The 10,856-nt window shown below is 35.7% G+C and overlaps 1 non-coding gene and 1 pseudogene across 1 annotated transcript; both read right to left on the bottom strand.

Annotated features, from left to right (window-relative positions):
* Window positions 1-5,712: 5,712 nt before the first annotated feature.
* On the bottom strand, window positions 5,713-5,839 carry LOC111551047. The gene has a single exon (XR_002734257.1). It is a non-coding gene; the product is annotated as a small nucleolar RNA SNORA25 (small nucleolar RNA).
* Window positions 5,840-9,227: 3,388 nt separating this feature from the next.
* LOC111551026 lies at window positions 9,228-10,209 on the bottom strand (annotated as a pseudogene).
* Window positions 10,210-10,856: the final 647 nt, after the last annotated feature.

Here is a 10,856-nt window from a genome sequence, read left to right as displayed (position 1 = left end):
GATAGGAATACCATTGAATCTGTAAATTGCTTTGGGCAATATGGCCATTTTAATGATATCGATTCTTCCTATCCATGAACATGGAATATCTTTCCATTTGTTTGTGTCATCTTTGATTTCTTTGAGCAACGTTTTGTAATTCTCATTGTAGAGACCTTTCACCTCCTTGGTTCACTGTATTCCTAGGAATTTTATTATTTTTGTGACTATGTGTCTTTTAATGTATTGTTCTAGTTTATCTAAGTTGTGAAATTTATGCAATCCATAATTTCTTTTGCAATCCATTTTATGTCTGTAGTGTTTGTAGAGATATTCTTTATTCATTTTTGATATTGCTAATTGACATCTCCCTTCTTTTTTGGTAATTTTAGCTAGAGATTTATCATTTTTCTGATCTTAAACATTTTTAATGCTATATAATAGTTGTACATATTTTAGGGGTATATGTGATATTTTGATATACTCATATAATGTATAATAATAAAATCAAGGTAATTGGGATATCCATCACCTTAAACATTTATCTTTTCATCATGCTGGGAACATTTGAATGATTCTCTACCAGCTATCTTGAAATACAAAATGGATTATTGTTTACTATAGTCACTCTACTGATTTATTGAACACAAAAGCTTATTTTTTTTTAACTATTTTCTTGTACCCACCAATCAACCTCTCTTTGTCTCCCCCCACCACCCTTCCCAGCCTCTGGTAACCACCGTTCTATTCTTTATGTTCCTGAGTTTCACTTTCTTAGCTTCCACATATGAGACAGAAAGTGCAATATTTGTCTTTCTGTGCTTGGCTTATTTCACCTAACATAATGGCCTCCAGCTCCATCTGTGTAGCTGTAAATAACAAGATTTCATTCTTTGTATGGCAGAATAGTATTCTATTTTGTATATCTGTCACATTTTCTGTATCCATTTATCCATGGATGGGCACTTAGGCTGACTCCACATCTTGGCTATTGTGAACAGTGCTTTAACAAACATGGGAGGGCAGATATCTCTTCAATATGTGGATTTTCTTTCTTTTGGATATATTCCAAGTAATGGAGCTGCTGGATCATATAGTAGTTTTATTTTTAGGATTTTGAAGAATCTCCACACTGTTTTCCCTAATGGCTGTGCTAATTTACATTCCCAGCAATAGTGTACGAGGGTTCCCCTTTCTCCAAATCCTCATCAGCATCCATTACTCCTTGTCTTTGTAACAAAAACCATTTTAACTGAGTTGAGATAATATCTGCCATTGCTCAGCTCCTTCTCGAACATCAATAATTCTTAGATTTGGCCTTTTCAGTTATTTTTTATGTCTTGTAGGTGTTCTTCATTCCTTTATATTCTTTTCTCTTTTATCCTCTCGGACTGTGTATTTTTCAATAGCCTGTCTTTGAACTAACTGATACTTACCTCTGCTTGATCTGTTCTAACATTGAGAGCCTGTAATGAAAGTTTCAGTTTAACAAATATATTTCTCAGTTTTGGAATTTGTGCTTGATTTTTAAAAATTATTTCAATCTCTGCTGAAGTGAGGTAGCTTGATGCCTCCAACTTTGTTCTTTTTACTTAGGATTGTCTTGGCTATAAGGGCTCTTGTTGGGTTCCACATGAAATTTAAAGTAGTTTTTTCTAATTCTGTGAAGAAAGTCAATGGTAGCTTGAGGGGATAGCATTGAATCTATGAATTGCTTTGGGCAGTATGGCCATTTTCACGATATTGATTCTTCCTATCCATGAGCATGGAATGTTTTCCATTTGTTTGTGTCCTCTCTTATTTCCTTGAGCAGCAGTTTGTAGTTCTCCTCAAAGAGGTCCTTCACATCCCTTGTAAGTTGTATTCCTAGATATTTTATTCTTTTTGTAGCAATTGTGAATGGGAGTTCACTCATGATTTGGCTGTCTGTCTATTTTTGATGTATAGGAATGCTTGTGATTTTTGCGCATTGATTTTGTATCCTGAGACTTTGCTGAAGTTGCTGATCAGCTTAAAAAGATTTGGGGTTGAGATGGTGGGGTTTTGTAAACATACAATCATGTCATCTGCAAACAGAGACAATTTGACTTCCTCTCTTTCTATTCGAATACACTTTTATTTCTTTCTCTTGCCTGGTTGCCCTGGCCAGAACTTCCAATACTATGTTGAACAGGGGTGGTGAGAGAGGGCATCTTTGTCTTGGTGCCTGTTTTCAAAGGGAATGCTTCGAGCTTTTGCCCATGCAGCATGATACTGGCTGTGGGTTTGTCATAAATAGCTTTTGTTATTTTGAGATACGTTCCATCAATACCTAGTTTATTGAGAGTTTTTAGCATGAAGCCGTGTTGAATTTTATCAAAGGCCTTTTCTGCATCTATTGAGATAATCATGTAGTGTTTGTCATTGGTTCTGTTTATGTGATGGATTACGTTTATTGATTTGCATATATTGAACCAGTCTTGCATCCCAGGGATGGAGCTGACTTGATCATGGTGGATAAGCTTTTTGATGTGCTGCTTGGATTCGGTTTGCCAGTATTTTGTTGAGGATTTTTGCATCGATGTTCATCAGGGATATTGGCCTGAAATTTTCTCTTTTTGTTGTGCCTGTGCCAGGTTTTGCTATCAGATAATGCTGGCTTCATAAAATGAGTTACGGAGGAGTCCCTCTTTTTCTATTGATTGGAATAGTTTCAGAAGGAATGGTACTAGCTCCTCTTTGTACCTCAGGTAGAATTCAGCTGTGAACCATCTGGTCCTGGGTTTTTTTTGGTTGGTAAGCTATTAATTACTGCCTCAATTTCAGAACTTGTTATTGGTCTATTCAGGTATTCAACTTCTTCCTGGTTTAGTCTTAGAAGGGTGTATGTGTCCAGGAATTTATCAATTTCTTCTAGATTTTCTAGTTTATTTGCCTAGAGGTGTTTATAGTATTCTCTGATAGTAGTTGACATTTCTGTGGGATCAGTGGTGATATCCCCTTTATCAGTTTTTATTGTGTCTATTTGATTCTTCTCTTGTATCTTCTTTATTAGTCTGGCTGGTGGTCTATCTATTTTGTTAATCTTTTCAAAAAACCAACTCCTCAATTCATTGATTTTTTGAAGGGTTTTTTTGTGTCTCCTTTAGTTCTGCTCTGATCTTAGTTATTTCTTGTCTTCTGCTAGCTTTTGAATTTGTTTGCTCTTGCTTCTCTAGTTCTTTTAATTGTGATGTTAGGGTGTCAGTTTTAGATTTTTCCTCTTTCTCCTGTGGGAACTTACTGCTATAAATTTCCCTGTAAACACTGCTTTAGCTGTGTCCCAGAGATTCTGGTACGTTGTGTCTTTGTTCTCACTGGTTTCAAAGAACTTATTTATTTCTGTCTTAATTTCATTATTTACCCAGTAGTTATTCAGGAGCAGGTTGTTCAGTTTTCATGTAGTTGTGCAGTTCTGAGTGAGTTTCTTAATCCGGAGTTTTAATTTGATTGCACTGTGGTCTGAGAGAATGTTTGTTATGATTTCCATTCTTTTGCATTTGCTGAGGGGTGTTTTACTTCCAATTATGTGGTCAATTGTAGAATAAATGTGCTGTGGTGCTAAGAAGAATGTATATTCTGTTGATGTGGGGTGGAGAGTACTGTAGATGTCTATTAGGTCTGCTTTGTTTAGAGCTGAGTTCAAGTCCTGAATATCCTTGTTAATTTTCTGTCTCATTGATCTGTCTAATATTGACAGTGGGGTGTTAAAGTCTCCCACTATTATTGTATGGGAGTCTAGGTCTCTCTGTAGGTCTCTAAGAACTTGCTTTATGAACATGGTATGTAGACCAATGGAACAGAACAGAGGCCTCAGAAATAATGCCACATATCTGCAACCATCTGATCTTTGACAAACCTGACAAAAACAAGCAATGGGAAAAGGATTTCCTATTTAATAAATGGTGTTGGGAAAACTGGCTAGCCATATGTGCAAAACTGAAACTGGCCCTCTTCCTTATACCTTATACAAAAATTAACTCAAGATGGATTAAAGACTTAAATGTATGTCCTAAAACCATAAAAACCCTAGAAGAAAACCAAGACAGTACCATTCAGGTCATAGACAGGGGCAAAGACTTCATGACTAAAATGCCAAAAGCAATGGCAACAAAAGCCAAAATTGACACATGGGATCTAATTAAACTAAAGAGCTTCTGCACAGCAAAATAAACTACCACCAGAGTGAACAGACAACTTACAGAATGGGAGAACATTTTTGCAATCTGTTCATGTGACAAAGGGCTAATATCCAGAATCTACAAGGAACTTAAACAAATTTACAAGAAAAAACCAAGCCAATCAAAAAGTGGACAAAGGATATGAATAGACAGTCCTCAAAAGAAGATATTTATGCAGCCAACAAACATGAAAAAAAGCTCCTCATCACTGGTCATTAGAGAAATGCAAATCAAAACCACAATGAGATACCAACTCATGCCAGTTAGAATGGCGATCATTAAAAAGTCAGGAAACAACAGATGCTGGAGAGGATGTGGAGAAATAGGAATGCTTTTACACTGTTGGTGGGAGTGTAAATTAGTTCAACCATTGTGGAAGACAGTGTGGTAATTCCTCAAAGATCGAGAACCAGAAATACCATTTGACCCCCTAATCTCATTACTGGGTATATACCCAAAGGTTTATAAATCATTCTATAAAGACACAAGCACACATATGTTTACTGGAGTACTATTTGCAATAGCAAAGACTTGGAACCAGCCCAAATGCCCATCAATGATAGACTGGATAAATAAAATGTGGCACATATACACCGTGGAATAGCATGCAGCCATAAAAAAGAATGAGTTTGTGTCCTTTGCAGGGACATGGATGAAGCTAGAACTCATCATTCTCAGCAAATTAACACAGGAACAGAAAACCAAACATTGCATGTTCTGTCTCGTAAGTGGGAGTTGAACAATGAGAACACATGGACACAGGGAGGGGAACATCACACACCGGGGCCTTTCGGTGGTTGGGGGGCTAGGAGAGGGATAGTATTAGGAGAAATGTCTAATGTAAGTGACAGGTTGATGGTTGCAGCAAAGCACAGTGGCACCTGTGTACCTATGCAACAAACCTGCAGGTTCTGCACATCTATCACAGAACTTAAAATATAAAAAAAGTGAAAAAAATTTCAATCTCTTTGTTGTATTTATCTAATACGTTTCTGAGTTGCTTTTCTATGTTATTTTAAAGATCACTGAGTTTTCTTAAAACTGCTATTTTGATTTATTGATCAGAGAGCTCATCTACTCCCGTCTAGTTAGGGTCAGTCACTGGCAACTTAATCTGTCTGTTTGGGGAGGTCCTGGTTTCCTGTTTGCTATTGTTTCTTGTGGATGTACATCTGGTTTTGCGGTGAAAAATTAGCTATTTATTTGTTTTCTCTGCCTGGCGTGTTTTGATTTTTATTGGGTATGTTTGGTCAGAGATTTCTTTGTGATATACCTGTCTTTTTTGCTAGGTCACTGCCTCTTCTTGGTCTTTTTAAAGAATCAGCTTTTGGTTTCATCAATTTTTTTCCATTGTTTTTCTGTTTCAAATTTTATTGATTTTAGTTCTTATCTTTATTATTTAATCCTTCTGCTTACTGTGGGTCTATTTCTTTTTTCCTTAAAAAAAAGAAAATCTACTTAAACTTTGAGAAATGTATTTACTTTCCCACATCAACAATTATGGATTATCATGTCATAATTATAAATGGCTAAGTCTTATACTTCCTCAGGAAAATATTGCACTATTCAGTGCTATGGATCCTATAGAGAATTTCAATCCTTGGTCATAGTGTTAATAGCTCTTAGCTTCACAGCTCCATGAGCCCTCATTGAAATGTCCTTTATTTTTTCTCGTTTCTTAAAGTGGAAACTATATGATTGAGTTTAGACCTTTTAATTTTCTAATTAAATATTTAATGCTCAAGTTTCCCTGTAAGCACTATTTTAGCAAGGATTTTCATATGTTATATCACCATTTCATTCAGTTTAAAAAATATTTTTCAAAAATTTCTGTCAATCTGTTGTTTGACCCCTTGGTTATTTCAAAGTGTGCTTTTGATTTCCAGGTACTTGGATATTTAAAAATGTGTCATCTGGGTTTTTTTTAACTTTTAGTTCTAATAGTTTTTCCTTCATGTATTTTGGAGCTCTGTTAGGTGTATGCTCATTTAAGACTCTTATGTTTTCTTGTTACTTTATCCTTTTTCTGTATAAAATAACTTATTTACATAATTTATATATATACATATATATATCTAATACAACTGCTTTCTTTAGAACAAGGAAATTTATAAATGACATGATTTTTTTTTTTGTCAAAGACTTCTTCAAGCAAGAGAGTACACACGGGCGCTTTTGTTTCAAATAACATGATGGTGAACAATGGATATTAATATTTTTGTCATGCCTCAACCATTTACCAACAATTAGGCGTCAAACGCTCAGGTTGATCACTTGCTAAAACATAAGTGTTTAGGAGAAAAAGTCGAGAAAAGATGAAAACCATTAATCATATCTTCTTTAAGATTTATGAAATAAATTCTTTGCAACATCTTCTTTACATGAATCAGGCCTAACATAGTTCTTGCCACCGTGTAAGGTAAATACACTGATTAACTTTCTCTTTTCCAAAATTAGGTTTAAGGATATAATTGTAGGATAATTTAGCTGGCTGACTTGATTCTCTAATACAGTGAGTCCCTGTATTCTTTATATAGCAAGAAATTCTATCTTCCATAAAACTTGCTTATCATATATTAAAAAGAGACAGTTGTTAAAGTTAAAAATTATTATTACACAAGGATAAATAATAGTTTAATCATGGCAATCTAACTCCCAAACTAATGTTAAGAGAATGAAATCTTTTCAGAATATGAGTTTTAAAAACTTACAAAACAGGGTATTAAAATAGCAATGTGATTTACTACCATGATTTCTCTGACATATTAATCACGAAATAAATGCCTACTTGTAGACAGTTTCCACTCAGAATTACATAGCCTCCTCTCTGACAAAATGATAAGCCATAAATTTCACTAAAAGACAATGAGAAAGAAGTGCTCTAATAGCAGTAGTTTCAATACATTAGCATTACTGTTATACCTGCTGAGACATAATTCTCTTCTATTAAGGAATTTAAAAACTGGCCACCATTTTTTCAATATACAAACTTAATTATCTAGACTCTAAAATATCTTTCCAATTGAAATACTGATCATTACATAATACAGTGAACACAGTTCTAACTTTTAGGCACAACTCATGACTTCAGTGACAAATAACTCATACATACAGACATCAGCACCTTAGGGTAAGAAAATTTGGGGTCGAATATAGCGGTCAAACTGGAAGGCCAGTCCAGCAACAGTCCTTCATTCAAGTACTGCCTATGGCTTCTTTCACACTGAAATTGCAGAGCTGAGTAGCTGCCAGACAGACCCTCTGGCCTGCAAACCCAAAATAGTTTGCAGAAAATTTCCAACTCCTGAGATAATATATTATCAATCCAAGAGGCTTTTCAAATAAAATCAGAGTACATTTGCCGTTTGAGGAGTCTAATGAGAACCACTACAGATCTGCTTGAGTAGGTCATAGAATTACACGTGTCAATCATCAAATCTTGAAATTAAAACCTTAAATTCATATTGATGATAATCACTAACTTTATTTTTATTTATTTTTATTATTATACTTTAAATTCTAGGGTGCATGTGCACAACAGGCAGGTTTGTTACATATGTATACATGTGCCATGTTGGTGTGCTGCACCCATTAACTCGTCATGTACATTAGGTATTTCTTCTAATGCTATCCCCACCCCCTACCCCCACCCCACGTCGGGCCCCGCTGTGTAATGTGTTCCCCACCCTGTGTCCAAATGTTCTCATTGTTCAATTCCCACCTGTGACTGAGAACATGCGGTAAATCTTATTTTCTATTTTTAACATCAGGATTGTGTTCCATGCTTAAAGATCTAAGTGTTTCTTGAGAATTTAATGGTAAAAAAATCTATGAAGAAATTGGCTTTTTAAAAACTAATATATGTCTGTGTGTGTACAAAGGAGATTGCATTTTGTATGAAAATTTGTCTCATAAAGTTGAGTTTCCCCTACCCTCATGAAAATCCTGAGAATATCCTAGAAATAAGAAAAACAGAAAAATTCACAATACAAAGTCAATACACTAAACTGAAGGAAAAAAGATATTCCAAACATATCCTTTTATAACTAAAACATATCCTTTTATAACTAAAAGCCAAACATTTTTGGTTATATCATTTTAAATGTTTTTAAATATCATTTTAAATATATTTAAAATTAAAGAGAAAAAGGAGACAAACGTAAAATTGTTAATGCCTTCTTTATAATCTGAGGGGTGAAAATAGCTAAAACTGAATATCCTTTTAAATAAAAAATGTAAAAATAAATAAAGTCTTAACTATATGTTCTAAGAAATGTCTTGTTAGGTGATCTTGTGTGGAACAACGCTGAGTGTACTTACAAACACTGAGATGTACAGACTGCTGTACACCCTACAGACCGAGGCTACGTGGTATAGCCTATCACGCCTTGGCTACAGACCTCTATAGTGTGTTACTGTGTTGAATACTGTAGGCAGTTGTAACGCAATAGTAAGTATCCGTGTATCTAAACGGGTCTAAACATAAAAGAGCAACACACTATGTTATGATGGCTATAATGTCACTAGATGATAGGAATTTTTTATCTCCATTTTAATTGTATGGGACCACTGTCATATATGTGGTCTGTCATTGACTTAAACATCTTGTGAAAAATGACTGTACTTAGAAGCAACTGAAAAGGCTTCATCCTTCATCTTCCTCTAAAAATAAAAATAAAAAAATCTTCACAAAAGAAGTTTCTAAACGTTAAATATGATACAATCAACCCCCAAATCTGTCTGCAATGCAGTTCATACAGAGACATATATCCACAGCATTCCCAAATGTCCATGTGTGCTTAGCACAGGAAGAGTCAAATTGTAAACAGGAGTTGTTATTTCTGTCTGAAAAAGCAGTCTTAATTGCTTGATATTTGCAAAATGCTAAATCAATCAGAATGAAAGGAACCTCAGGAATGTTTCCCACTGATTACAAAAGCTTCAAATCAAGCTCATTAAATATTCAAAATCAACCTAAAGAAAAATAGATATCCATGTTTTGCTATAAATACTGTTTTGTTGATGTAATTGACTCTGGAAATCCTAGACTTAATTTAAAAAAGAAAAAGATAAAAGATTGTTTGATTCTGTTTCATCCACTTCAATGAAGACATCATTGAAGAAATATTCAGAGACCGTGGTTGGCTTCCCTTCAGGGGCCTGCTTATTGCCACTTTTGTGTCCTTCTTTCAGTAAGGGCTGATCACAAAAAACCTGAGTTGATGAGCTGCTAATATTCTCAGATTGAGTATTAATAACACTTGGAGATGCAAGCGGATCAGAGGACTCTTACTGCTTTTCCTGGCTTTCATTGGATGGATTGGATCTTTTCAGATTCTGTCTTAATGCAGGTATAAGAGGCTTTAGGCGTTTCTTACTATAGACCTGAGTAGGTCCATCAGATTCCAAACTATTCTTTGAACACATGAAAGATAAAACATCCCAGGGGTCTCTGCCAGGTCTGGATAGTGGGGCTTTTGAAGATGATGTTCTGCTGTCCATTTGCTCAGACTTAGGAGCAGCGTCACTTCTTCCTTATCAGACACAATCATTTCATTCTGAGGTAACTGAGGCACATTCTTGTCTATGCGTGTATCAGGAGATCTAGAGCCTGTACTCCGGATCTAGTTGGTTCAACTTGCTCTTTTTGAGGTTCTGGAGTTGTCAATGTGCTTCCTGAGGTAGGAAAAATACCTTGTCCCTTGCGAGACTGCCCTGTTTCCTCAAAAACATTTGTTAATTCCTTTGAGTGCACCTCAGAGGTCTATGCTTGACAATCATCTCTTAAAGTGAGTGAACAGTTTTTGGCAGGAGGAACGTGGTCATTTTCATCAAGCCTGCAATGAAATCTCTTCCTAGATACAAGATCCAAATTATCAGGAAGCTTTTTAGAATCACCTCTTTCAAAAATAGATAAACCCATGTCATCTTGACCAACTGAAGTTGCTGGGAAACAAATACTCATGCCACCCCTTTCTTCAGTATTCACGGATTTGACCAATACGGGAACTGGCAGTGAAGGGTTTGGCATTAACTGTGCGGTGGCTTCAGTTATTTCTTCTACTCCCCATTAATTTAATGGAAAAAGGAGATTGGTTGGGATTTCCACCGGAGTTAAAATAAATGCTTGTTCATCTTCTCCATCTTGAGGTACATTAGCAACTGGATTCACTGTTAGGTCTTGAGGACTGATTACATTTTCTTGTTGGACTTCTGGAATACTTATTGGTGTTTACCCTGGCACAGGAAGTGTAAGCACTTTGTCTCCTTTAGAGTCCTTTATCTGGGGCTTTTCAAAAGAATTTTCACCAAGACCCCTCTCCAAACCAAGTGTGCAGGGCCGTGTCTCAGAGGAAGCAATTGGAGCAACTGACAACACGTGAGCCTCTTGAGAGCTCTCTTCTTGATTTTCATTTATCTCAGTTAGGTTTACTTCTTGAGAAATCCTGGTCCCTTGGATACCACATACGCATGCTGATTTGCTCTGTTCTTTATTCTCTGCCGTTGTAACTGGTCTGAGGTTTTTATCTTCCAGTTCTGTTGCTTTGGAAGCGTTTTTCTCTGTTTCTCTTTGAGTTTCCAGTTCTTCCCCTTTAGTTACACAGAAACTGGAAACTTCCTGATAATCATCAAACCTGTTGGTCCCTAAAATCTTCTCAAGATTTGGTTTAGGCTTGG

The sequence above is a fragment of the Piliocolobus tephrosceles genome, chromosome 18 (genome assembly GCF_002776525.5).
Source record: "Piliocolobus tephrosceles isolate RC106 chromosome 18, ASM277652v3, whole genome shotgun sequence".
NCBI classification, from domain to species: domain Eukaryota; kingdom Metazoa; phylum Chordata; class Mammalia; order Primates; family Cercopithecidae; genus Piliocolobus; species Piliocolobus tephrosceles.
This window is presented reverse-complemented; position numbering and strand designations above follow the sequence as displayed.